We start from the raw sequence: 27,328 nt of genomic DNA, 5'->3' as shown, positions 1-27,328 counted from the left end.
TTGTAAGAATGTTCCACCATAGTTGCTCTACAAAGTTCGTATGAACGCTGGTATACTTCATTGTTTTTCTTCAGATTGTATTCATGTCCTTTGCTTTGTGACATTATTCTTGTATTAGTCCATTTTTTGGTTCGTTTGTTTTTCTTTTCACCGTCGCTGTACTCTACCTCAGGTGCTCCCTTTACAATTTTTCACCTCCCCTCATAGTTCTTGTCACCAGAAATCTTTGCTGTTGGCAGGCAGCAGAAGGGGAAAGGAGGAGGAGGAGGAGGAGGAGGAGAAGAGGAGGATAAGACCAAGCTCCATCTATCATTGCAAAAACGAGGAGGCGGTGAGGGAGAGTTACTGAGTTTGCTCTGCTGTTTGAAGACTTCTGACTTTAGCAGGGAACAGAACAGACAGGAGATGGGGTGTAGCAGTTTGTGAACAGTCACTCAAGGCTCTTTTGTGCCTTTCAGTGGCTCGGCAGATGGTTTTGGGTGCTCAGATGACTCATGCAGAACATCTCTTTTCCACCAACAGTTCCAAGGTACTTCTTCACTTCCTCCATGAAGGAAGAAGTTAAATAGCAACCAATCAGCACCCAACCAATCATGGTCCCAAAGCTTGGAACTTAAGCACAGGTGATTATGAGACACAGTTTCACTGAGTAGTAAAAGGACCATCAGGAGGCAGCTGAGGAGAAAGTCTCGCTGACAGGAGCTGAAGTGTGGCAGACAAGTGAGTAGCTGCAGATTGTTGCTGACTGGGAGAGGAGAACTAGTTCAGAGGAGTGGAGTGGAGAGTGTGACAACAGGAAGATTGAGTTTTGTCACTGGAGTGTGAGGTGGTGTGGAGGTGGGAGAGGCACACAGAAACCACAGACTAAAGAATCTGAAGTGAATGTAAAAAGAAAGACAAACAGACAGGTCAAACAACACAAACAAAACAAATTTAGGCAGGAGTTGTCTTTTGTTGCACCAAGACAGCAAACTGAACAATGTGGAAAAGCAGCAGAGAGCATTGCCAAGGCATGAATACAGAAGCAAGGTGTTACATGCCAGCCAATTATTTGGTAACAAGAGTGGATTCAAATATCACATCCTAGCAGAAATATGATCGGAGGGAAAGAGGATGAACCGGGAAAACGCACAACTACAACCAAGAATCATGACCGCAGTGTTTATAAGCGAATAGTTTCTTTAATCCCTATTGCATCTTTTCCATTTATCCGCTCAAGAAAATGCTAAGTACTAAATTTGGGCAGTACTTTTTCTTTACACTATTTTATTTTATTCTCACTTTAGGGGCCGGTCAGGTCAGGAATAGTCTTCCACTGGTTTTCAGACAGCAGGCCTGCTCTTTCAGCATGATGCTGTGCTTCTCACCAACATGTGTGTTGGCTTAAGTTTTTCCAAATGACATGTCACTTGTGATCTGATCTCACTCTTCTAAGGTAACGTCATTTGCTAAGACTTGGAGTAGATGTTTTTAATGACAACATTTAATTTATTTGGTGTTCTGGAAGACAAATGAAGAGGTCATCAAAGCATGGCAAACTTGGATTTGGTTTATTCTGTCTTTATTATCAAAAGACAGTTGTAGGTTCAGGAAGTTCAGGAAAAAATTAATCAGGAATCTGCTTAAACAGTATGATATACATACAAGCAGCGGATACTGTCCATCATGTGAAGCTACAGCTAAACAGTCAGTTTCGGGTGTATTTTTTAAGGGGTACCAGGGATGGGGCCATGGTAGTGGAACTGTGATGTGCTTACACAGTACTTTTCAGTCCTTTCAGACTGATGTCTGCAGGCAGCAGGCTTTAGCATTGATGAGAATAGCACCAGCAACAAGTAGCAAAAGCTAAAAAAGAAAGTAATTTTCAGTTGCTTCACAAAATAACTAAACTGATACACTGAAAAGACAGAGTTATGCACCATACATACATCACCACGTGAACTGGGATGTCCGATTCAAACATCTGTTGTTATACTGTATGTTGCTGCCCTCATACTTCCATGCATTCCATACTACGATAGTTGTTAAGTAATTTCATCCACTAGTGGGCAGTAATGATTTCAGAGCTCACTTCCACATTTTGACACTGGTTGGTAGCGGTAAAGCAGCGCAATAAAGTTGTTTACAGTCATCCGAAAGCATCTAAAGAAGCGAAAGAATCCAACTACAATGTTTTTTGCTTATCTCCTCAACTTCTGCATCATCTTTGGATGCTTTTTATTCTGCAATTTCAGCATTGTCTTCTTCATGTACCTCTTCTTCTTCTTCTTCTTCTCTGGCTTGTTCCTTTCCCTTGCGTGTTAGCTATCCAAGTCAATACTGCCCTCACAATTTCCAATGGTAATGCTCCATTTTCTGCATCAAGTGATGGTTAGTTAAGCCTCTTGAAAATGGACCAAACGAGAAGTGTGTAACCGACGCGGGAGACCAACCAAAGTCTATCCAACATTGCTGTTCAAGGTTTGCTGCTGTCTGTGAAGTAGCATGAAGACTCACCAGCTCAATATGAATTCAGTGCATAGTCCTCACTGCTTAATGTTTTTAAGTCACAAGTGTATATTCCACACTTTAATTTCACACCATTTGTGTACAGAAGATATTACTTAAGCGGGCTGTCCTTGTAGTGTAGCAAATGATGCGACCTGCACTTCCAAAAGTGATCGGATCAGGGTTCAGCCATAGACTGTATATAAAAGATGGACGTAGCCTCCCTGACGTCACCCATAGGTTTCTGAAGCTTGGTGGGCGGTTCCTACCATCGCCATCTTGGCAAAAGCATGTGCGTCGTCTCACCTGGAAAATACATATATGGGCAAAGAAGTGGAGTTGAGAGGGGAGCTGTGAGCGTTATGATGGATGATTGACAACTCCTAGCTTTCTGTAGTTTAGAGCTAACCGAGCTAACCCCGAGATAACGGGAGCTAACCAGCTAATGGAGGTAAGCGGGCTAAAGTTAAGTCACGTTGTTCACCGTCTAAAAACCGTGGTTGTTCTACGTTCTTCTGACTTGAAGCAGGAGATTGGTACCTGTCAATCAAAAGGACACTCCCCCCACAGTTGTCATGAAGGTAAATCTGACCTATAAACCAAAAATGGATTTTTGAACCAGGCTATAAACATGTTTATTTCTGCTGTGAATTTGGCCTTTTTAACATGGGAGTCTGTGGGGATTTGCTCTGTTTTGGGGCCCCTAGCGGATGAAAGGGGAACTGCAGTTTTATGCACTTCCGCACAGGCTTCACTTTTAACCGTGGGTGGTTGCCGCTTCGGTTCAGCACATTATTAGCTGCATGCATACACATTTGTACCGAATAGTTGCTCACTTCATCAGTTGTAAACCGGGCTTAATTTTTTTCCCTCACATTTCCCTCTTAAGATTCTCCCTCTCACTGAGAGCATGCAATGCTCCAATCGGCTCCTCAGTTCTTTCTCGATTAGGCTTTTCCCACATCTATTTGTCATTTTGATGTAAACTCCATATTGCAGTGCAGATGAGTCAGCTTTGCAAATAAATTCAGGTCACCCATTGAATAGCTCCTAAAAGTCTACACTGGATGTTTTTGTTGAATAAGTTCCAAAGAGCTGACTGTCGAGGCGGAAACAAGCTTTTCGTTGGTGGCTCGCCGAATTAGTGGAGTCAGTCAGGCCAGGGGGGAGGAGAGGAGGAGTCAGGGTGGAGCTGTTATCACACTGCAACACCTGGACCGAGGACAGACAGGATGTGGAAAGAGAAATCAGTCAAATACACACAGGAAACCTGAGACACACACATCGGTGAAGTCAAACTCAAGCAACCCAATGCACATGCAGATGTGATGTGAACTATGTTTGTTTATCCATTTCTGTGTGGCTCGTAAAGGTCATAGTGGCTGTCCTGTCATTTCTGATTCGCTCTTAATTAATCTTTCTGCAAGTCCCGCTGCCTCTGTCCTTTTGCTGTCTTCTTCTGCCTTCCATTCTGTGTAATTCATTTGCTCAATACACACAGCATGTTTTCATGTGATTCTGTTTTCTGACATTTTTAATTTTCTCTCACTTCAGATTTTTTTTTTCTTTTTTTTTCACCCATCTCCTTGAATTTGCAATTTATTTCAATACATCATCGTAGCAGCGTTACTTTTATTTGGCTTTGACAAAACTCCTGTCCAGTTATCTTTAAGTGTTCCTCGTTGGAGAGAATAAAACATTTGATGGTGACATGACATGATGAGGTGCAAAAACGGCATAAAAAAAACCTGAATTTCTTTGTGTTGTAACAACTCCCGTCTGAAAGAAGTTTAAAATGCAAACCCTTTGCATAATTCAACTTCATAACACTATCATACATTTTCTTCTTCCTAACCATGACATGTATGCCCTCCATACACCCTTAACCCCCCCCCCCCTCATATTGTCCAAGTGACCTGACAGCTCACACACCAACAGAGACCAGTACTCAATAGTATACAAGCTCCAGCATCCAGTTCACCTGTTCATGTTGAATTGTGGGAGAAAGAGTAGGTGTGTGAGACACCTTCCTGACAGCACCTCTCCATGTGGACAACAAACTGTTATGACATATGCTGCTGCTTCATTTCCTTCCAGAAACACACTTCAGACTCCAGCTGCCCTTTTATCATTGAGTCTCTGCTCCAAGCTGTGCCGGCTGATCTCACCTGTTGTTTGCAGGTTTTGTTGACATGTTTATTTGTTTGTTTTTCTCTGCCAACTGATACCTTGGTTATTGTTGCAGCCCTTGGAGACCTGTGATTTGCTTGCTTGACTAAAATGTAGTTGTGTATTTGTGTGCACATGTGTGTGCCTGTTTTTTGTTCAGTGTTTGCCGGTTTTTATTGTGTTTAATGGCGCCAGTTAGAATGGACCCACAGACACACAGTTTTAGGACTAAGCTAGAGTAGATGTGATCTGTACCCTTTCACTGAAATTGGGGGCTCTAATTGATCAATACCAGACTACACACACAGACGTACACACACTAACTCTCCCATGGGGATTAGCTTCTCAGTTCCAACCTTTCACTTAGAACGGATGAGGTACTTTTGGATCTTCTCCATTCATAATATATGAGAGGCTGAAGTCTTGGACTATTGAATTTTTTATCTTTTCATCCACATGAAACGCTTGTAGCTTTATCACACTGTTGAGTAAGCAGTTCTCAACAAATGTGGCCTATAATGTTTCCACAAAAATTGGCCTCTAGTTCATTAATCATGTTGGCGACTCCTGGAAACCAGTCAAATAGTTTTTTTTTTTTTTTAATACTTAGGCAGGTTTCTAACTGAAATCCTGAAACCTTGATAAGAGAAGGTGAAACTGTTTAATTGCCAAGAAGCTGAATGAGTTATTCTTATATTAGCAATAGAGACACTGGACCACCTTCACAAAGGAGTTCATCTCGATCTAACTTTTTTTTCCGGTTACAAAATTAAAATCAGTCCTCAATCATTTAATTTAATAATATTAATTGGGATTCATGTAAATGCATTTGAGGGTAGGAGGGTGAGAACTAGATATTTCAGTTATTTGGCTTCTCTGTCACATTTTATAATTACCCTTCTTGATCAATAAATTAATATTTCATAGATATCTTTTGTAACTTTTTCATGCAATAAAGCCTTCATGAAATATTGTGATTAAACTACTGAGTCTTTTCTGGATTTTCTTTCAGTATTTTTTGTAACAGTTTCTTAGTTACTGTACATCAATGTGTTTGTAAGTTAGGCTTCCTATCATAGTGCAGCTGAACGTGTGTCTTTTGTTCTTCATTCATTTAACTCTTCCCAACCACATCAAGACAAGATCTTGATGTGGTTAGGAGTCATCTTGTGTTGACAGCTTTTCTGTAGTATATATCCCATTCACTGATGAAGATCCACAGCATTTTGTCAAATATCACTTATGGGAAAGAACACAAAATACATATCCAGTAACATTTATCACATAACATTTCCTGCATTGCAAACAAATAATCTACCACTCGGAGCATAGTTACCCCGAGTTTTTACCTTGCTGTTACTCCTGAGTTTGAGTTTAATTCACTCTGAAGAAAAAAAAACCTGAATGCTAAACTGAACTTCTGAAGCAGTTTTCCTGCTTTTTGTAAGAGTTGCAGCAGACCATAGTCTCAGTGGTCTTTGTGTTTTGTTGTCAACCTGTTGAGACTTCATCTCTTTTCCTCTTTTTGGCCAAATCAATCGCCTCCACCCTGCTTTCCCTCACATCAGACCTTTCCAGCTTGATGGTGTTGGAGCAAAGTAACAACTTTTGAGAACTACCTTTCAGTGTGAAAGGCAATAAGTCAAGTGAGTCAAGAGAGTCTGTCTTTCAGTAGTAGCAGGATATAATGTAAAAAAGAAAGCTAATTTAACACTGTTAACACCAAAAAGCAGCCCGTTTTTTTTCACATACAATATTTTACATCTACATACACACACAGCAGTGCAACTCTGTATTTTTGATTTTATTTTACTTTTTAGTCATTTATTCCATTCAATATTTGTTAAATAATATAACTATATTTATGCTGCATCATTGTCTTGTTCTGCTTATCACCAAGGCAACTTGATAATGACAGTGTATGTATATTTTAGATGATATAATATATTACTCTCCAGTGAGTTGCAGTGTATTGGTATAAATCCTCACCCATGTCTACACTAAAATAGTATTTCTTAATCCTGATCCTCGACTACCACTGCCCCGCATCTCTTAGATGTGTTCCTCCTCCAACACACCTGATGCACATGACTGAACCTACTCACAAAGTTCTTTGCAAGCCCGCTCATGAGACACTCAGTTGAGTTGTTTAAAAAATAGGGTTGCCTCTAAAGCATGCAGGGAAGTTGTACTTGAGGATCAGGATTGAAAAACACTGCACTAGAAAGCAACTTTTAAGTAGGTGTACACTAGTGGAGACTATGCATCAAAGGGTTAAACTATACAGCAGTTTGACCAGCTTCTAACTTGCTTATTTATTACGCAAGATCATGCAAAGTATTACATGTTTGCCATAAATACTCACAGAAAATGTATTTTTCTCCCTCAGGATTTACTGCCTTTCTCTGCCAGTTGTTTTGAAAATGAAATTCCACTATCTTGCAACACCAAACACCAAAAAGAAAAAAAACAAACTAAAGCAATAATTATGCATCTTTCCATGTAAGTTGGAAGGCATTTTCCGTTTCTCTGATTTGATCTGGTGAAATGCTAAAAGTCTGTGTTAGCTTGGCGTCTCTGCCTGCTAAATGTGATCAGTGGCTCAGTCGCTTGTTGCTACAGCGCTAATCTAAGATGGAAGCCCAGAGGACAAGCTCGAAGCTATTACAGCAGCCAACAACCCACTGCTATTGTCTTTGTCTTTGTTTACAGAAAAATATGTCTTCCTAATCCCATGTGTGGTGGGAAGGTACGTGGGTGGTTCGATTCCATGTGCGAGGATTTTTTATTTGAAAGAAAACCAGTATCCAAACATCAAGACCTGCAGATTACATTATTGATGTCCCGCATAGAAATAAATACAGCGGTGGCAGTTGTGGATGTCCTACACATTACTGATTATGTGTTGAAATGATGTTGCATTCGTCTTCATCTATTGGTAGACAAAAAATGGCGTTAACTTACAGTCGGTAAGTTGCCGTTTTTGTGATGATGCAATCGAATCTTTGTGTGTCAGCTGCAAGATTATTTAAAGATGAATGAGTGCACCTGCTGCAGTAATGCAGGGCTGAAATGGGATTTTAAAGCTAAGATTATTTTGTAATAATTTCTGAGATACATTCAGCTCGACTTGCACACCTCATTCGCAGCTTTGTCAATTTATTTATCACTTCCTGCTGATTTCCATTTTCACAAGCTGCACCCTCAGGCTACATCTAATCTTCAGCTAATCTAGAGTTGTAACATTTGCATTCAAACTCTATTTACTCTGCTTCCTTTCTAACATTTAGTGCACTTGATTTAGCTTTTTAAGGATCTTATTGGTGCAACTCCAAGTCTTTATGACTCTGCAGGACAGATGTGGGATGGAGGCATAAGTAGGAATTTCTATAATGGCTATCCCTGCAGGGCTGGTACTGCTCAGATCCATGCTGAGCAGCAGAGTAAAACAAAGAGCAGATCTTGAACAGAAGGCAACTGATGGCATTTTCCTCATTCATGTATAACACATGAGTGGAGACCAACAAATGTGCACACAGGCGTGTGTAAGCACACATACACTGAGCAAGAAAGCATGTAATGAGCATTAACATGGTTATTTATTAAATATATGCTAAATACAGCAGAAAGCAAACAGTTATACAGCATTTTCCTCTGATTTCCAGCATTTATCATCGTTAAATGATCATCTTTTTTGAAGTGAACTTGTAAAAGTAGGAGCCAGCTGCTCAGGAGATGACAGGAAGTGTCTGTGGAGGTAGGCAGCAGTGACTTGTAGGGTCAAGAGATGCTCTTTTATGTGCAGAGGTTGACTGAAATATACTGGAGGCATAATGTGAAGATATACTCTTTTGTTTGACATAAGGCTGGTGTTTCTTCCTAACATTTAAATGTAGAATTGTACACATGCTGGGGGTCCTGATGATGGAAGAGGGCATTTGAATCCATTGTTTAAGAAAAAAACTTAACAAGTTTAGACTATTTTAAAAGTGAGTCGGGGAATCTTCCTGATTTGCTGTCCCAAAATGTCCCAGAAATGTTTAGTGATCATAAAAAATTGTGATTGTAAGTGCCAGTGTAAGTGTCCAAAATCTCTGCTGTGATCTTTATGGCACTTTGTGCCTAAATGGCACCAACTTATGCAAATCCCACCCAAGCCTCTAGATGTCAATACAGTGGTTTTAATAAATCCCGCACAACTTCGCCAACAATCATAGAGCTCCATAAGTCAAGCAGTCAAGACCAAAAAATGTCTTTGGGCATCCTTTATGCATTCATTTAATTATGCTTAATTAAATAAAAAAGTGCAAAGTAGAATTTGCAGACAATCTCTTTGGGGGTTTTTTTCAGCTAACAGTCTGATTCCTCAGCACGGTGCTTTTTACTGCTCCGCGCTCATTCTCAACCTCCCATCACGTTTCCACAGCCAAGGTATCCTTGTTTTTCTTTGTCTTCTTTGGAAATCATAAAGTCATATATTTTGATATATACGACACATAAATCAGTAATAGAATAAATCTTTTATTTTTTACCTAAAGTACAGGATGTCTGCTGTGTATCTTTTTAAGGTTTATGTATCATTGTAATTCTGGTTGTACAGAGCTCAAAAATCCTCATATTGTTTTTGTTTGTCTGCCCAACTATTGTACCTGATGTTTCTATCCAGACATAACATAAACCTACAAAACATACATACAAACATACAACAAAAAAAAAAAAAAAAGAAATAACATAGATGTACTTTTCCATTTTATGTAAGCACATATGGGAAATAAGGAAACCTATGGCATTTGTTTTGTGCCAATTAATCCATATACCATTGCTTCACATTGTACATGTTTTTGTTTGAAACCTTAAAGTGGACACACAATTCTGCCTTACTAGCAAACCAAAGGAATGTTTTTAAATAGTTTCGAAAATGAATTAAATAAAATATTCTGGTTTTCAGATTCTTCACCTACTTAGCTAAAGCTTCTTTATGACAGCTTTGAGTCGGGAAGTTCTTACAAAGCATCACACACTTTTCACTTGAAAATGGGATTTCCTTTCTGTGTGCTTTTGGCCATTGCCAAAATAATACCTCAAAGTAAGTTAGATCTTTCTACAAAAGTGTTTTCAGTAGGCTACTATTATAATGACATGAAATGCTGAAAACTGGATTATGCCAAGAAATTATTTTAATACACCATCATGACATGGTAAATGATTCAGATTTTAGGAGAACTTGGTGCTTTTATACAGATGTTTTACAACAACATGCAACAGTCATCAACGGTATTGACTCACTTCTAGACTGGCCCCATGTTAAGGACCAGTCTATATTGCAATTTACATATGACTATTCTTCTGCATATTGTAGAATGCATGCTATTTATATTCATATATGGAGAACATGACAATAGTTTACAACTGCTTTCTATGTTAGTCTGGCCGGCCAGATCTAGGAAGCCCATTGGTGGTTTCAAATGCCTTCCATTTTAGATTGGTTTGTTTCTTTGGTACTTAGAAAAGCATGTTAGATTTGTTCCTTTCATTATTGTCAAATAAATTCATTAAGCACTGGTAGACTTGGGTTTGGAAGCACTGATCATAGAGACATATGTTGTCTGAGCTCATTTTAAAGTCCCACCAAAGTGGTTAAAAACTTATGCAAGCAGAACATTTTAGCCTTATTCTAAGATGGTGTTTATTCTTTATTTATATATTTATTTTGCTTTTGCTTTGTTATTGGGGAAATTTGTTTATATACTTATGTGAGGAAAAATAAGTCAGACCAAACTAAATTTAAACGACTTGAGTCTGAAATATTTCCATTAGCACTACTTGTCCTGATATCTAATTGAGCTTCCTTTGTTTTAATGGTATTCTGCTTTTAACTGTACCGCAACTACTACAGTAAGTAGTAAAATAAAATCTATCAGGGCTTTTTGAGATACAAGTGCAATGATGTTAAGGCAGTTGCATTTTATTACAGCTTGCATTGCTGCTGTTGACAGAAGCTGATAAGGAAAGTTTGGTTTTTCTTGCACCTGAGTGTATGTTGACAAGGTGAAATGAGAGAGCCAGGTTGAAAGAAAGGTGGGAAAAGAGGAAAGAAACAAATGAACAGAAAAATGAGAGACAATGGCAGGACAGCAAATACAATTAGACAAAAGGAAAAAGCATCTAAATGAGAGAGAAGTTGGAATTCTGGTGATAAAGTTGTGTAAAAACTGCGACATAACAGATGTTCATACACAAAGAAACATTTGACCTGCAGCTAAAATAAGTTGTTACGTCTGTCTTTCAAATGTTGGGCGCGTCTTTTTTTTTCTGAGCTTTAACACGGCGGACTTCCATCTGTCTAGCCATGTTTCAAAAAACATGTACAGACTTGTTCAGTCTCAAATTGGATTTAATTCTGCCTTTAAAATATGTCCAGAAACTTTAAAGTTAACAAAATCTTGTAAAATTGGACATGTGACTAACTTTTAATGAAAACAAGTTCATGGCATATACCTATACAATGGGAATTATGTGATTCTAAATGGTTAAGCAAGCCTTTAAACATGGTTTAAAGTTAGATTTGATCATATCCGAGGAGTTATGACACTTGATTCAACAATGTGGAACTCGTTACAAACTTAGGAAAAAAAAAAAAAGAAACAAAACGTACTTTCTCAACTTTCAGGTTGTTGACAGCTTGTCACATCTAAAAAAGTAAGCCTGCGTTATTTCACTGTGGATCACAGGAAAAGATTGTTTTCACTCTGCCTTTCAGAGAGATGAAAAGCAGAAAACAAGATTTTAATGATTTGAGAGCTGACTCATTTAAATGCCACTCATGTTGAGCACAGGTAACTTGTAGCTTCTTTTGGGTGAAAGCGAGGAAGCCGCAGCTGCTGTGTTGCAATTTATTAAATATCTGATTTGGAATTGCTGCCATTTTCGTTACTGTTGCCGTGTTTTGGTTTTCCTTTTTCCTCTTCAAGCCATGAAGTGCTGCTGAATGCAGTAATTCAAGCAGAAGGCATTCTTGGCAAACTTTTTATGTTCTGAATAATACCTTCTAAGAAGAATTGTATTTGTCTTGCTTTAATCCCATAAAACAGAGATGTTGCCACTTCTTAGTTGAGTAATAGGCTTTAACAATCTTCCAGCTGCTGAAATTACTGCTAGGTCCGGGTTCTGAGCCAGCAGCAACTCTTGGGAACGACTTTTTCTGTAATTTGTCTTCAGACAGTTGTAGATATAGACTGCATTCAGAATAAACACATTTAACTAGACTTCAATGACTGCCTGTAAATCTGTAAAATATCTGTTTTAAAAGCAACTTAACATTATATTCTTTCTTTTCTGTGTTAATACAATCTTACAGACACATCTGCTGCCCTGCATGCAGCTGTATTTTTTTGACACATAGCATATGGCTCTGAGTCTGCAGCTTGTGTTTTTAGTTAACTGCCATGTAGCTGACACTTTTGTCCAGAGTGGCGTGTAATGACAACAGCTGGAGAAAACTAACACTGTGGAGTACAATGCTCAGAGCTGAAGATCATGGAAAGTGTGGAAAAGTAGACGGAAAAAACATGAGCGGAGCTAGAGGGGTGGCTGGGGTGGCACTGGTTGGACACTGTAAGTGCGCCACATCAGTTTATCAACAGTGGAGCAGGAAGACATGAATCAATCTTTAACTTCTTTCCAAACTAGTCATCCTTGAAAGATGTTTATGTCTGATTGCACATATTTGTCCCTGTGTAAGTACAATTACCAATGTATGGCTATTAACCTTATGTTAGCATGTAGCTACACTGCTGTGCTAATCTAATTGTATGGGGGGCACTAGGTTTTTTTTTTCTAAGATCAAATGTGGAAAAAGTGTCATATTTTAGTATTTGGTGACTCTATTTAAAAACTACACCTCAACTAGGTAATAATTTTCACATATGAGTAAAAAAATAAACTACAGTGATGCTCAAAAAATATCTGAGTATGCATGTCACTTAGGGCTGGCTAAGCTAGAGCTACATGATTTAATATGATTTAAACAGGAGCAAGGCTAGCAAGCCTGCTAGTTGATTTTAAAGCAGCTACTCATGAAAATAAAATCAGTCATCTGCCTATGTATATTGTGCCAATCTGATCCAGTCTGCCGACATCATACAGCAAACCAGATGAAACAGAAAAAGCAGAAAAATGACTGAGCAGGAAGAGTTAAATACTTATTGGAAAGTGTTCAGGAGAGGAGACATGCAAGAAAAAGTCTTTTTAGTCCTAAAAGTCCCTTCCAGTAAATTGTTAAACTGACAAACTTCAACCTCCAAAGTTGTGGAGGGTAGGTTCTGATTCTGGATTTAGGTTATTCATATTACTTGGAAATTTTCTAAATAGATTTGCAACATTGTAAAGTCAGGCAGGGCTTGTGCATGTAAACAAGTACTTGCTGAATGCTTACTCACTCGATACCAGATGTGCTGCAGGTGGGACATGACTGATCAACACAACCCTCCTCAATTTTGTTTGTACACTTCCATTAACTTCCAGCTGAAATAAGTGTGAAAAATAAATAAAATATGATAAACTAATATAGTTTATGTTAATATTTTGCGGAACAGTCCTTTGCAGTCTTCGACCATGATGGGGCATCCTTTGCAGTCAAGTGTTTCCTTGTTGACCTGTTGACCTGTTCATCAAAGTGCTCTTGTTGTCTGGGACACTTTTGTTTGTATGTTTTAAATTATTTAATTCAATTAAACTCAATATAATTCAAAAGCAGTATCTTATTTCACTAAATCATAATTTAGCCTTTTAAGGGCTCAATATGGTTGACACTTGAAATGGGTCAAAACACAGTAAGATTGTTTTGACCCTGCTAAACCTCCAGTGTTACAAGACATTCCTCAGAGTTTAGACACACCGCAGGTCATACTATAATCTTCAAATCAAATCAAACTTTATTTATACAGCACTTTTCATACAGAAGCAGCTCAAAGTGCTGTAAGAAACTGCATGGCGAAGCAGTATCTTCCCAGAGCAGATGGCAGTGCACTGAACGTCAGACGAAAGAGAAACCTAAAACCCAGATCAACAAAAAGTGTGTCATGACATAGTGAAGAGTAGTTGACCCAAATGAGGGAGTGAGGTGGACAATGCTCCAAATAAACTTTAATAAAAAAACTTACTGATAACTAAATCAAAGGCCTGCACTGCGAGGCAGCTGAAGCTTATCAGAGTATCTTTTTGGTTAAATTGTTTAAATAAAGTGGTTTTTAGAATTAATTTGATTTTGATTAATAACAGGCAAATGTACAATATGGCCATGACACTGCAAAATGAGGAAACATTAATGTAATATGACTCATGTTTATTATTTTTTATTAAATATTCCATTAGGATTATTTTCAGTGTTTTATTTCTATTTATTTTTGTCAAGATTAAATTTCTATTTAAAGTTGGTTTTTATTTCATAGTCCTTTTCCCCAGTGTTTTTTTTTATTCCATAATGTTCTGACCTTTGTTAAATTAAATTATATTTATTTAAAAATGTGGTATTTATTTATTTATTTATTTTTTTTTTATTTATTTATTTATTTATAATACAGCTCTCCCCAGTCAACTCTATCAGAGACAACACTGAAGCTTTAAATCATCCTTGGACTGAATAAACACCAAACAAAAAGAAAATTAAAGGTGTCATTAGATTATTTGCACTCTTGAATGTTTATTTTCTGTTTCACTACAGACTGTAAACTAGATATTACATGAATGTCAAATGACATCATAAATCCTTCCATTTTCTGCAAACACTTATTTCAGGACAAGTTTGCAGGTGAGCTGAAATAAGTGTTTTTCCAGCAGCTACCATGCGAGGGGCAGGGTACATCCTGGACCACAAGTCCCATCGAAACAACCAGCATGGGGAATTTAAAACAACAAATAAACCTTACCTGCAACAATTTAGATGTTAAGAAGAAGCTGGAAGGGGTTTTGGCAGTGGCTGCACTGGTATGCCTAACTTTAAGTGCACCAGCAAAACCTTGATGTGTACCCCAATTTTTACAGCACTGTGCTCAGCAGCCCATTTTAATTGCATCTTGATTATAACACACGTCCATTGTGTTATAATCAAGACATTGGGGGCATGTCATTGTTGCCCTCTGTGTTGCTCTTAGTTCCACCCTGATGCCACACATGATGATACGTGCACACCTGTCAGCGGACAGAGAGGATGTGTCTAAAAATGCATCAACCAACTGAAGAACAGACAAAAAATTCATGGCTCCTTAAAACTCTCCCTGGAATCTTAACATGGAAGCATTTACAGTCCGGCAAGGAGCAACCGTAGTATTTCTGCTGCTCTGGTATTAGTAAAGAACATCATGTCCATCACGGCAACGAACAAACACACCGGAACTAGCAGAATTTACCGTCATTGTAATCCTTTCGGGTCCATATTATGGCTTAAATTAGATCCAGTATTACTTTTGGGTTTTCCCAACATCTACATTTATCTGTACTCCAGAGCTGCAAAGCTTTTATTTGGGATATAACCTGTTAGCCACCGTTGGTCTTCTGGGGGAGACCTGATCTGTCACGGCGGGCAGTGGAGATGGTGAAGGAGTGGACCCAAACGCAGAGACGAGGGAACAGAGATGCAGGTACAAGACCAATTTATTTTCCATCAAAGGAACCCAGGAGACTAAGAACAAACTAACTAGGTAACCAAACACAGCGAACCAAATGAAACCACATCATAACATGATCTCTGTCAGACGGAGATTTGCAGCTGTCATAACACACTCCCTTCATCCAGCCTTTCTGCTTCATTTTGCTCCGACACGGTGAAAAACTCTTAAATTAGCGTAGATCACAGATAAAAGCCACATATGATCAAAGTCCACCATATTCCACATTTTACAATCAATTCCCATTTCCGCAATTCTCATCCGTCATTCTTCGTCGTACGGGATGTCTAATGTACGATGCTCTTCATTTCAACCAAACACACAACACACTGTACAGCACTGGATCTGTGGTGAAGACCCCCTTTCTCCTAGCTGTTTATGATTAATACAGAATACACTGAAAGATATTCTGAGACAGAATTAAAGTTCTTCACAGAAACCTGTGAAACATTTGGCGCACTGGTGAGATGGAGAAATCACACCTAACATATTTTGGATTGCATGTGCCACATCATAAATCCACCAAAATGAATCAATGTAAAATTACAAATCAAACATATTTGTAGGAAAATGCAGAATAATTCTAAGTAAACAGTTCTGCCATTGTGTTAACCAATGAATAACGTTTAACAACTCTTCAAGACCCCATTTCACACGGCTGTCCATCAGTGGACATTAAATATTTATGTAGAAAGTTTAAAATGTCATAGTCTGGATCATGGTGCGAGGCCGGGTGGTTCACTGTGCCGTTGATCTCTGCTACAATTCATCCTGTTTTTGCAAATCCAAATCACTTTTAAGCCTTCATAGTCCTCCTAATCCGTTTGAGTTGTTCTTGCTGAACAGAGCTGTGAAGTTTTTTTCCCCATTTTTCAAGCAATGAGACATCTGCTTTGAAGGGACATTCACTGGTTGTCTAAATTTGCCACACGCCAGGAATTTCTGGTCACTCTTAGTAAAGAATAAATTGCATTTAAAGAGAGTAAGATGATCATTAACCACAATAGAAGTCCAAACAATGGCTTGCCCTTTTTATTTTTAAAGCTGTTTTAAAAGCTGTTTAATGGAAGACAAACACACGCAAGGAAAGCTTTGGTCTTCACTCTTAAAACTTAACCTACAAGTTACAAAACCAATGGAAAGGGTGAAGGCAAAACACAAGGCATTTTATGTCTCTCGAAAGGGGGGTGGAGGTGGACCCAAATGCAGGATCTGGAGGCAGGAAGGCTGAATGTAGATGTTTATTTCCACAGACAAAGACTTGACACAGGACCGTAGGGAGCTAACAAAATGATTCAGCCATGAGGAACAGAAACCAAGGGGTATGAATCCACAGGAACAGAACAAGACCAGGTGAACTGAGCAGGAAACCAGGTGTGAGAGAACTAAACAAGGGAAACTACAAACTAACACAGAAAACCAGAACTAAGATACAAAACGAAAGACCAAAAAAAGCTAAGATTACAAAACACACATCATGACAGTTTAGGCACACAAACTCAGTTTGACAGAGGATAAGCGGTCAGCTAAACTTTTATACTGAAGGAATTAATGAAGACACAAGTGTTCCTGTTTCCTGCTGATCATTTAACAACTGAGCTGTAATTCGGAAATACCTGCTGATTACTGTGATGTTTGCTACAAGGAACAAAAGAGGTGAACTCCTCAGACGTTTATGCTTATGATGTAGAGTCCAGATGTTGTCTGGTTGTGTATTCATTTTCTATCAGCTGCTCCGAAAGGAAACCCAGCATCCACAGTTATTACCGAAGCGATTTTAGATCAATGAAGTGTGCAGGATTGTACGTACAAGTGTAACAAAAACATGAAACAAAAAGAAAATGTGGTGTCTTTACAGTGTATCTGAAAAAATAGATAACTTGTAAAGGGAATTGGAAATTAGTTTGCAGGCTGTTCTCTGTTTCAGCAGAACAAGTTGTTATTCTGCTCCTGCACACAGTGTTTGTCTTCCTGGGTCAGGAGTCCTTTGTGGCAAATGAAAGCTATAAATATGCATCACATTATCCACATTCCAATCTTTCTGCCTTGCCATTTAACTTGTCTATTTAGACAACAGAACAGCTTTAATGTTATTTCTAGCGGGAATAAGAAACCCTTGTCGATACGTACTCGGCAATTAGACGTTTGGACATGTTTTAAGAGACCGTATTTAACAAAGGTAAAATAACTGATTATTCTTTAGAACAGAGCCTGTTTACATAACTATCGTCCTGAGCTTGGTTGTGTAGAATCTCTTTTCATCCTCAATCAGCAGCTAAATATGAAGCAAAACATGATTATGGAAAGTATCCCCAGAGAAAGCGGCATGATGGAGCAGAATTACAACCTGCATTAGTGAGGTAAAGATGCCATCAGGAGCTCTTAAGAACACCAAAAGGAAAAGAAACTTATTAAATCTGACAACAACACATTTTGCTTTTTGAAATTGCATTTACGATGTAGAGATGCAGAGGAAAAGCTGGCACCGTGCCTTATTGCCTTTTCTCTCCGCTTGCTCTTTTATTTTTCCACTTGGAAAACTAACGTTGAAGTGCCCATAAACAAGGCACTGCTCTGGAAAAAAAAACAACAACAAAAAAAAAAATCAATTGTAATTGTCAGTGAGCTGCTCATTGACCAACAGGGAAGACTGGAGCTGGAAGTGTGTGTAATCAGGGGAGAAATAAAGCTCTGTTAATGTTTTCTGGTTTGTTTTTGGTTTGTTTTTTTTTTTTTTTCATTGAAACTGCAGATTTGATGCCTGTAACGATCAGCTACTGGGGTCAGTTCATTCATCAGACATAATGTGTTGCAGATCCATCATCCAGCTTCAACACTGAGTGGTATTGCTGACATGAAAAATAAAAACAAAGCTGATAAATACAGAAGGGTGAATAAGGCAAAGTGAAGGAGAGAACAGGGAGAAGTTAACTTGTCTCTTTGCATTACCTTAAAGAAGCAAAGAAAGAGCGGCTTGCAGACACTTGTCAGGCTCTGTTGCTGTACACAGATCTGACAGCGGCAGCTTAGGGACGTAGCCCCGTCCATCATCTCACTTGCTGACAGACATACACACACATCCACACTTAAACATGCACAAAAACCTGACACGGGATGCATCATGGGATGCAAGTGTCTCTGTGGTATCTTATATATGAGATTGACTGTATGTTTTTCAGTGGTTATGTAGGTTTATTAAAACCTGTTTAAGTTTCCTGTCTGCATATGTCTATCCACACACACACACACACACACACACACACACACACACACACACACACACACACACACATCATCTCTTTCATTTTAGACACAAACTTACAATACATGAAGATGAGCCATTTCTATATATACATGAGAATACTTATCAATTGAAATAATTAGAATGCATCAGTGGTAAAAGGTTAAAGAGATATGACTTATTAAAGACACACTTCAGAACTTTTTGACATTTTCCCCGTCATTTGCCCCCTATTGACGGCTAATTTAGCATCCATCTTGCATCCTACCTAACCTGTTAGCTCTCTCCGGCCATCAAAAGACGATGTTACGATGACTTTTGTTTTTTCCTTTTCTCTCTTAATAATATAATGTTTCTTTGCTGAATCAGCGACGTTGCATGTTTGAAACAGCCAGTTCCTCATTGTGCTGTGAAGTGAAACTGCTGCAACATCGTGTCCCAAACGTAAAAGGTGTATAGTGCGGTTACTCGGCGTAGGGACGCTGCTGGGTTCCAGCAGCTCTAGAAATGCACATGACCGATGCCACTATGTCATCGAACAGGTCCAGGATGCAGAGATTTAAGGTCAAAAAGTTACGTAAATAAAAAGCATGCTCAGTTTGCTCCATGTTGGTCTAAACTTGTGGGTAAAAGTTGCCATTTTAGACAAATCTGGATGAAATAGTGATGTTTAATCAATTCAAGCTAATCTAATGATCTGTTTTACTTTTTTACGAAAAGGAAAAATGTTAATTCCTCTTAAAACAAACTTTTTCTACGAACAGCTACCTTTCTTTTAGCGAAAAGTTACTCGTTATTTAAGAAGAGTTTCAGAATTATAGAAAATATAATATGTTGTTTTCCTTTTGGCTTTTCCCCCTAAAGGGGAAACTACCACAAGCCCTATTCGCACGTTTTACGGCAGAATGTCCTTCTTGACGCAACCCATTTATCCCGGCTTGGGACCGGCCCTCAGAACAGGTGTCCGCCTCAGAGCTGCAGTGTAGGGGAGCAGGACTTAAACTGCTGACCTTTAGGTCACAGAAATATGTAATGTGCCCCTTTTTTATTTAATTCTATTGGTTTTATGCAGTTTGAATTAGCTTTAAGAAAAAAAATTGTTTGTATTCATATTGGCGACATCTCTTCCCTTTTATCCTGTTTGTTTTTTAAAAGCTGACGTTGTCAACCGGAATCACTCAAGTCTAAAAGTTTATGTACATCTTGTGCCAGTTTTACAGACTTTGCATTGAAGCTGTCTGGCTGATAGCCTGTCCATCAATTTGCACTGAGAATGTATCCAAAAATCCACAAGTAGAAAGGAGCTTGCTAGAATCTGGACTTGCAATGATGGATGTTAGCACAAGTATAAGAAAAAAAAAAAGGAAAAAAAAAAGTGCAGTTTGAAAACAACTTGTTGCAACATGTCATTGCATGTTCCTGCTCTGGTCCTCTTCGCTAATTCACACGTGTTCAGCAGAAGTGGCTCAGTTCCTCATCAACGTGTCCGCAGACATCAGACCAGCATGTGGGATTCAGCTGAATGACTGCAGCACACTTTGAGTGCTATGATTCTGGCTTGATGCATAAAAGGTGGGCTTTTTTTAACATCTGTTACTATTTCTCTTCCTGGCTGAGAGGCACAGAGAAAGTGGATCAACTTTAACCCCTCTAGGTCGCCTCTGCATTTCACATGACGCCGATGTTAAAAGGGGTGCTATTATGGTATTTGGAGTTTTCTGAGCTTTCTACAGTGTTACAGGGTTGAATCCTCATCAGACATGTGAACGACACTGTTTTTTATCACCTAAACGCATGTTGGAGTTTGAGTTCCAGCACGCTCTCCGTTCGGTTTCCATGGCGACAAAAAACGCGTCGTTTTAGAGAGTTTTTTCTACTTGGAAATCCTTGTGAAGTCCCGGGGGATAAGGTTCGGTGATTGGTTACCTTCTACTTGTTAACAAGGGCATGTACAAATACATCAGGCGGGTGGAAAACGTGGGATAAAGTTATTTCCAACGATGGCTGGTGAGTTTACCAAAGAGAGACATCCTGCTGCATTCGTTGCTGTGGGTTGCTGTTTTCCACTTCGTTTTCAGGTTCTGATTCAGGTTCCAACATGTAGGGCTGTATGCTATGTGTTGACATGGTATTTTGTTTATTTTTATTGGGTTCACATTAGCCTAATCCTTCTGTTTATTAGATGTTACAATGACAGTGAAAGCAGGTGCGGTGCGCGCTCCCGATGTAGTGCAGTGGCAGGAGGCGGGGCTTAATGCGGAAGAGTCTCAATCCACTCGTTTTGCCCACAGGCTGATCTGACAGCCTACGGAGAGGGTCGGTCTGAAGTAAATACAGTGATTTGTGACAGTAACTAGATCAATACCAGCCCTTCTGGTTTCAGAAATAAAATTAAATTAGCCTGAAATGCACATAATAGTTCCACTGTAATGAATGCACATGAGGGTGAAAGACGTCTCTAAAATGACCTGTTAATGTCTGAATGAAAATCCAGTTCTTTTAAGTATTTAGACATTTCTAACAAAAACAGTTAAAATGTGAAGCCCAGTAAAAATAACTGTTAACATCCATCCATCCATTATCCTAACCGCTTAATCCAATGAAGGGTCGCTGGTCGCTGGAGCTTATCCCAGGAGTCTTTGGGCGAAAGGCAGGGTACACCCTGGACAGCTTGCCAATATATCGCAGATAACTGTTAAAGTGAGACATGCATTGTTTGCCTTTCATTGCAGTTTTGCCATCTTTCTGAGAATGAAGTAGCTTTTTCTTTTTCCAGGTTAGTACTCTGCAGGAAAAACCCCAGACATCATCATTCCTATTAGCTGTACATCTACTTTGTTGTCACCTTGTCATTATCAAGACTCTTCATGAAATGGTATGAAACATGAAAAGTAATTAATGTAACATAAATTAATCCAAAGTTACAGGCTTCTGCTTTCAGTAGTAAATTTGCTATCACGACCAGTTTTAATATATTTATATTTGTGTAGTCAGTTTATTTAATTGGGAAAGGGTAAAATTACACAACAACCCAATCTGTTAATAACAACTTTGCTAAATATTATAACCACACATGCTTTAAAGTTTTTTTTTTTTTTTTTTTTTAGATCTTTTGAAGATAAAGCCATCATTTTTTCCTGAGCTGATATGCTGTCTAAATGTCTTCCCTAACCACTTGGCTTACTTCGCGTCACAGCTGTCATTTTGGAATATTAGCTTAGCAATTCAAGCTTCTATTTACCTTGAAATGCTAAACATTGTGTGTGTTTTATATCCAAAAAAAAAACACCAACATCCATCATAAATATTTTTAGTCCTGAATAAATTGGCCTTGATGTGGCAGATGTGGTATCTAATATGCTCCATTTTTAGTCTGATAAGCCAAAAGATTGGAGCTCATCTCTTTTCCCAGATGCCTCATCTTTTCACAGCCTGGCAGAAGTAAATAGGTGCTTCCACAATGAATGGTCGCATGACGTTGAAAAGTACATGGCCTACCCACTGGCTCATATTACTGCATTTTCCTTAACAATAGACCGTGGATCTTAAATGTTCTTTTTCTTGCTGAGCAGAGTGACATTAGAGAAAAAGAAATATCTTAAGTTTGAGCAAAAGTGCATCTAAGTCTTACTGTTTGGTGCTCTGTTGGGATGTTGAATCAGAGCATGAAAATGTTGTCGCAAAGGGTTTCAGAAAGTGAAACAGGTTGTCCACTAACCATAAGGTTAGAGGTTCAGGTTACAGTTTTGTTTACAAACTTTTCTATTGTTAAGGGTTGTTTAGTGAAATTTTTACTGTACGTTCAGTGACAGACTGGCTGTGAGGGACACTAAACATTTTCCAGGTGGTCTAATGTCGACACTGTTTATTTATTGCTGTTAGAAAGTATTAATCTTTGTCCTGTTTAGATCCTTAAGGGGTGCAGTCCTGTTGGTTTGAGATGATGCCCTGCACCAACTAGGGCTGGACAATATATTTTGTTTGGCCAATAGAAAATGTCTATTGTTTCATATGAGGCTCTATCGTTTACGCCACGATAAGGTACTTTACTGCAGTATTTTACGTCAAGATGCGGTTTATGGCATGCACACTGCAAGATATAAACAAACATAGAGAAAGATGGTAACAGACATGTTTTAGAGCAGGATAATTTCCTAAAAGATGACCAGCCAACCAGAACTGATGAGCTTGTTCATAAAAGACGAGAGATTTCTGTTTCATTGATGCGGTTTGGATATAAAAATACCAACATGGAACCGAAAAACAAACTAGCTCACATTTCTAACAACAGACTCTGACACAACTAACTCATTTTATTACCTGCACAAGAATCAGGATAAAGAATAAAGAATAGAGTCAATGAGCAAAGACAGTGTCAAGTGGTGGCGAAAGCACTTATAATACACTCCGGACACAAACGCTGCAACAGGCTTTTACCTGCGAAACGTCATACGGCCATAGTTCCTGCAGATGGAAGGAGATCACTGCTGTCGGAACCAAGCACATCTGACACATAACTGATGACTGACACAAAATTACACAAACAACTTTAAATCTCTATGTATATCGTTATGGGGATATAAAATATTGGGATATATCGCCCAGCCCTAGCACCAACACACCTGCATCAAACTGAATGCCTTTCCTCAACAGTTTGCTGTCAGCTGCTGTCCAAGCACACCAATCCAGTAATCTGATTCAGCAGAAAACATCCAAAACCTGCAGTATTTGGGACCCGTGACCACTTTAACTGATTCCTGCTAAGTTACTGCATAGTTAGACGTTAAACAGCTGCTATTGTATAAATAAAAAAAACGCAAATATTGGTGGTGAGTGATCTTATGTAAAATGACCTTGGTTCATTTTTTATTTCTTTAATTCTTTTGTTCAAGTCCACGTGTGTCTATTTTGTCTGTGTGTGTAGCTCTTAGCTCATGCAGACTTTAGGATTTATTCTGTTTTCAAGCATGCACACTGAAACACATACACACACACACACGACAAAAAGATGAGCTGGGAAAGGCTGACTCCTAACCATCCGATTTCAATACAAAAAGGATAAAAGTTCCTGCAATGTCACGCTCACGAGCACAAAAACATCTTGTAACTTATGGCTGCGATCCATTCTTTTTAGTTGCACAGTGTATAATGGGACAACAAATGCAGGAGGAACCTTTGTTTCAATCTGGTCCATATCCGGAGAACTGCCCCCGTGCGGCAATGGAAAGCTTAAACAGGTTGTCCCACATTGGCTTGAGCTGCTCTAAAGAAGAACAGGTGCCCCTGTTTATTTCAATGCAGCTTTCTTTCATGTTTTATCTTTGTTATAGAAATTTGTGAATAATTTTTTGCCACTTCAGGCACAAACATTATCTTCTGTTTGCCAGCATGTCATTCATATTATATTCTATCACCCCCCCCGTTCTTGTAATTTACAGCTTCGTTGTAGAAACTTTAACTTCCACAGTGCTGGGGTGTTGCTTTCCTTTGAAGAAAATTATCTTACATGTTGGGCTGGTGAAGGAGGACAGATAGTGGATGGGGGGGGTGAGAGAAGAGGGAGAGGATTGAAAATAAGAGGGAGAATGAAAGTGAAGGATTGTTAAATAGAAATAGCAAAACAATATGTTTTTTTTTTGTTTTTGTTTTTCATGTACCACTCAGTTGTTGAATTATAGAAGAATCTTTTTCCTGGACCTCTCGCTGTTTAACGTCATGCTACTAACAACACACGCAAACATATTCAAACAGATGGGCCTTTTTCTTGCTCCACTTCCTTCGCTTCATATTAAACACACAAACAACACAACAAAAAAAACTTTTTCTTCTAAAAGAAACACGTTACGTCACAATGATCCAGAGAAAAAGGACATTTTCAAACTTTTACATTGTCTTGCACCAAACATCCAGTTTGGATCGACATGAACGCACACATCCACATTTATATAGAACCGCTTTCAAACATATGTGCAAACAGCGCATCAAGAGACATGCACGACATATTTGAAGGCAGTTTTTGGCAAGACATGAAGCAAGATGAAGACAAGTATTAATGAGAAAGGAGACAAAGAGGATTGCCCACCCCACATCTGCACTGTAGAAAAAAAGTTTTCATGTTTCTTTCTGTCAGAGACGACTGTCCTGAATGTGTGTGTTAATGAAAACAGTAGTTAGCAAACTTGTGCGTGTGCCCGTGCCTGTAAAAGTGTGTTAATAAACTGAGGGAGGGTCTTGTCAAGGTGATAAATAGAACAAAACACACCGGGACGGATTAGAGGGAGAGAGAAGGAGAGGAATAAAGAGGGAAAGAAAGTGGAGAGACATTAACCACAGGATGCTTTGAGACTGAAAGATTGAGGAGGGGCAGAGGGAGGGATGAAGCAAGGTATACAGGGAAGGAAGGAAGTGAAGGAAGTCACAGAGGAATGGATGAAAGACTTAAGAGAGGCTTGGGGAGGCGAAGGAAAAGAAAGGACAGACTGTGAGATGAAAGAAGAGACCTGGTAAGGAAAATAAAGGAGAGAGATTAATGGGGGAATGATGTGGAAGGAGGACAGCTGGTAGAGAAGAACAGAATGAAATTAGGTATGAGAAGGGAATCATTCAGAATAAAAAGCAAAAGAACAGGCACAAGAATGGAAGAGCGTTTGAGTGTCTGATGATGGTCTGATCCCAGGATCCCCTGAGCATGTCGACGTGTCCTGGGCACGATGCTGAACCAAGCGGCAACCTCCGGTGGTTAAAAGTAAACCTATGCAGGTGCCGAAAATTGCAGTTCATCCCTCATTGACAAGGAGGTCCATAACAAAGCAAATTCCCATGTTAAATAGGCCAACTTCACTGCAGAAATAAGCACGTTTACAGCCTGATACAAGACAAAAAACCTTTTAGATTTAATAGGTCAGGTTTACCTTCATGACCACTGTGGTTTCATCTCTAAATTCAGCATAATTAGGGGTGTGTCCTTTTGATTGACAGGTACCCAATGTCCCACTGCAAGAAGACAGTGTAGCACAATTGCAGTTTCTGGCGGGCTAACTGCGTGATTTAGCATTAGCCTGCCCACCTCCGTTAGCTATTTCAATACTTTATTAGGTCCCCGTAGGGCAATTTGTGTGCAGCCAGTAGCATAAAAGTGCAATCAGTCAACAACAACAAACAATAAAAATAATAAAATAATAAAAGGCAAGTTAAATAACAGTGGAAACACGGTAAGATGAGAACATCACAGCACATGAAGCGACGCCAAAAGTAGCAAATTAACAACTATGATTCATTTAAAAATCCAATGGCTCTTGGGATGAAGGAGTTTCTGACTCTATTGGTTTTAAACTTAGGCACGCAATATCTCCTGCCTGAGCGCAATGGCTGAAACTGCCTGTGCAGAGGATGGGCAGGATCTGCAAGGATTTTCTTTGCCTTGCATACAGCCCTGCATTTGTAAAGATCCCACAAATCACTTAAATGACAGCCAGTAATTTTACTGCTGTCATTTAAGTGATTTGTGGGAGCTAGTTCCCGTTAGCTCTAGCTTAGCTTGGTTAGTGCTTAACGACAGGGAGTTTGGAGTTTAATAGATGTCAGTCATCCACCACCACCCTAACAGCCTCTCAGCTGTACCTCTTTGCCCATTTTTGTGTTTTCTGGGCGTGAGGGTACCAAAATGGTGACAGTAACAGTGTGTTCAGACCAAACGCGTTTTTAGCGTCAAACGCTGAACGCTCGACGCTGGTCACTAAACTGCCACTTTTGAGTCCAACGCCCAAAACGCTCCCAACGCTCCTGCCATGTCTGCCGGTTGTGTCTGGAGCGAGCGGCAAACGCGACGGAAAAGAGAGGAGGGAGGCGGCGCTTTCCTTCTGGTCAGTCTGAATGATGGCGGATTCAGTAGACATATGGCATGGTTTTATTCAATAAATAAAGCTAGAGGGCGTTGTGGTAGGGCAGTGATAGTCAGTGTTAATGCAACAAGAGCCGCACTCAGCAGAGAGCCGCCACCGCCCCCAAACAAAGCGTTGCTTGGCAACGTATCCTGCTACATTGCCAAATCAGTAACATTCAGCTTTTTAGCAAGGAATGGTTATCCTAAATATTGCACGGAGTAATCACATCTCAGCCCCGTGTCTGGGTTCACCACAGGAATCCTCCAGGAGCTGCGAGCTGATCGCTCTGATTGGTTGACGCCCCGCGTCGAGCGGCCAAAGTTCAGCTTTGTCCATCTCTGGCCTTTTACGCGTTCCGCGCGGAACGCTGACACCCAAAACGCTCAAAACGCGACGTGAGAAAGCTCGACGCCCCCTTGCCGCGCCTCCCCACAGACTTTACATGGAAACCTGCCGCTTTTGACGCTCAAAACGCGTTTGGTCTGAACACACCGTAAGAAATACCTGACGAGCTGTATTTCAGCTATTTAGAAACCTACAGGTGACGTCATGAAGGCTCTGTGCATCTTTTATAGACTATAAAAGATGGACTATGTCCTGAACCCACATTTCCTCTGGTGGTGTTTGTGTATGTATAAATGTGTGTGAAAGGTAAAATAGCCCAACAGTGTGTGAGGTATATGGGTTATGTACAGTTCGTTTATCATTCAAAAACAGAAAGATGTAGTATGATGAAAAGAACTGAAATGGCAAAATGGTGAGAGATTGGTGGACAAATGGTAAATGTGAGGACAGAAAAGAAAGAAGAAAAAAAAAGACATGATGATTGAAAGATTAACAAAATGAGAGCAAAGCTAAAACCTTTAGTGGCATCATTAAGAAAA

At 39.3% G+C, this 27,328-nt stretch overlaps 1 protein-coding gene across 1 annotated transcript in view; it reads left to right on the top strand.

Moving 5' to 3' along the window:
- The window catches only part of LOC306764356 (transmembrane protein 132C), a gene marked incomplete at both ends in the record, with an annotated part of 272,386 nt that overhangs the window by 108,618 nt on the left and 136,440 nt on the right, over positions 1-27,328 (top strand). The gene's annotated exons all lie outside the window — the stretch shown is intronic.

The sequence above is a fragment of the Telmatherina bonti genome, assembly GCF_933228915.1.
Source record: "Telmatherina bonti genome assembly, chromosome: 13".
Lineage (NCBI taxonomy): Eukaryota > Metazoa > Chordata > Actinopteri > Atheriniformes > Telmatherinidae > Telmatherina > Telmatherina bonti.
The sequence above is the reverse complement of the archived record's forward strand: the minus strand, read 5'-3'. Positions and strand labels throughout refer to the sequence as shown.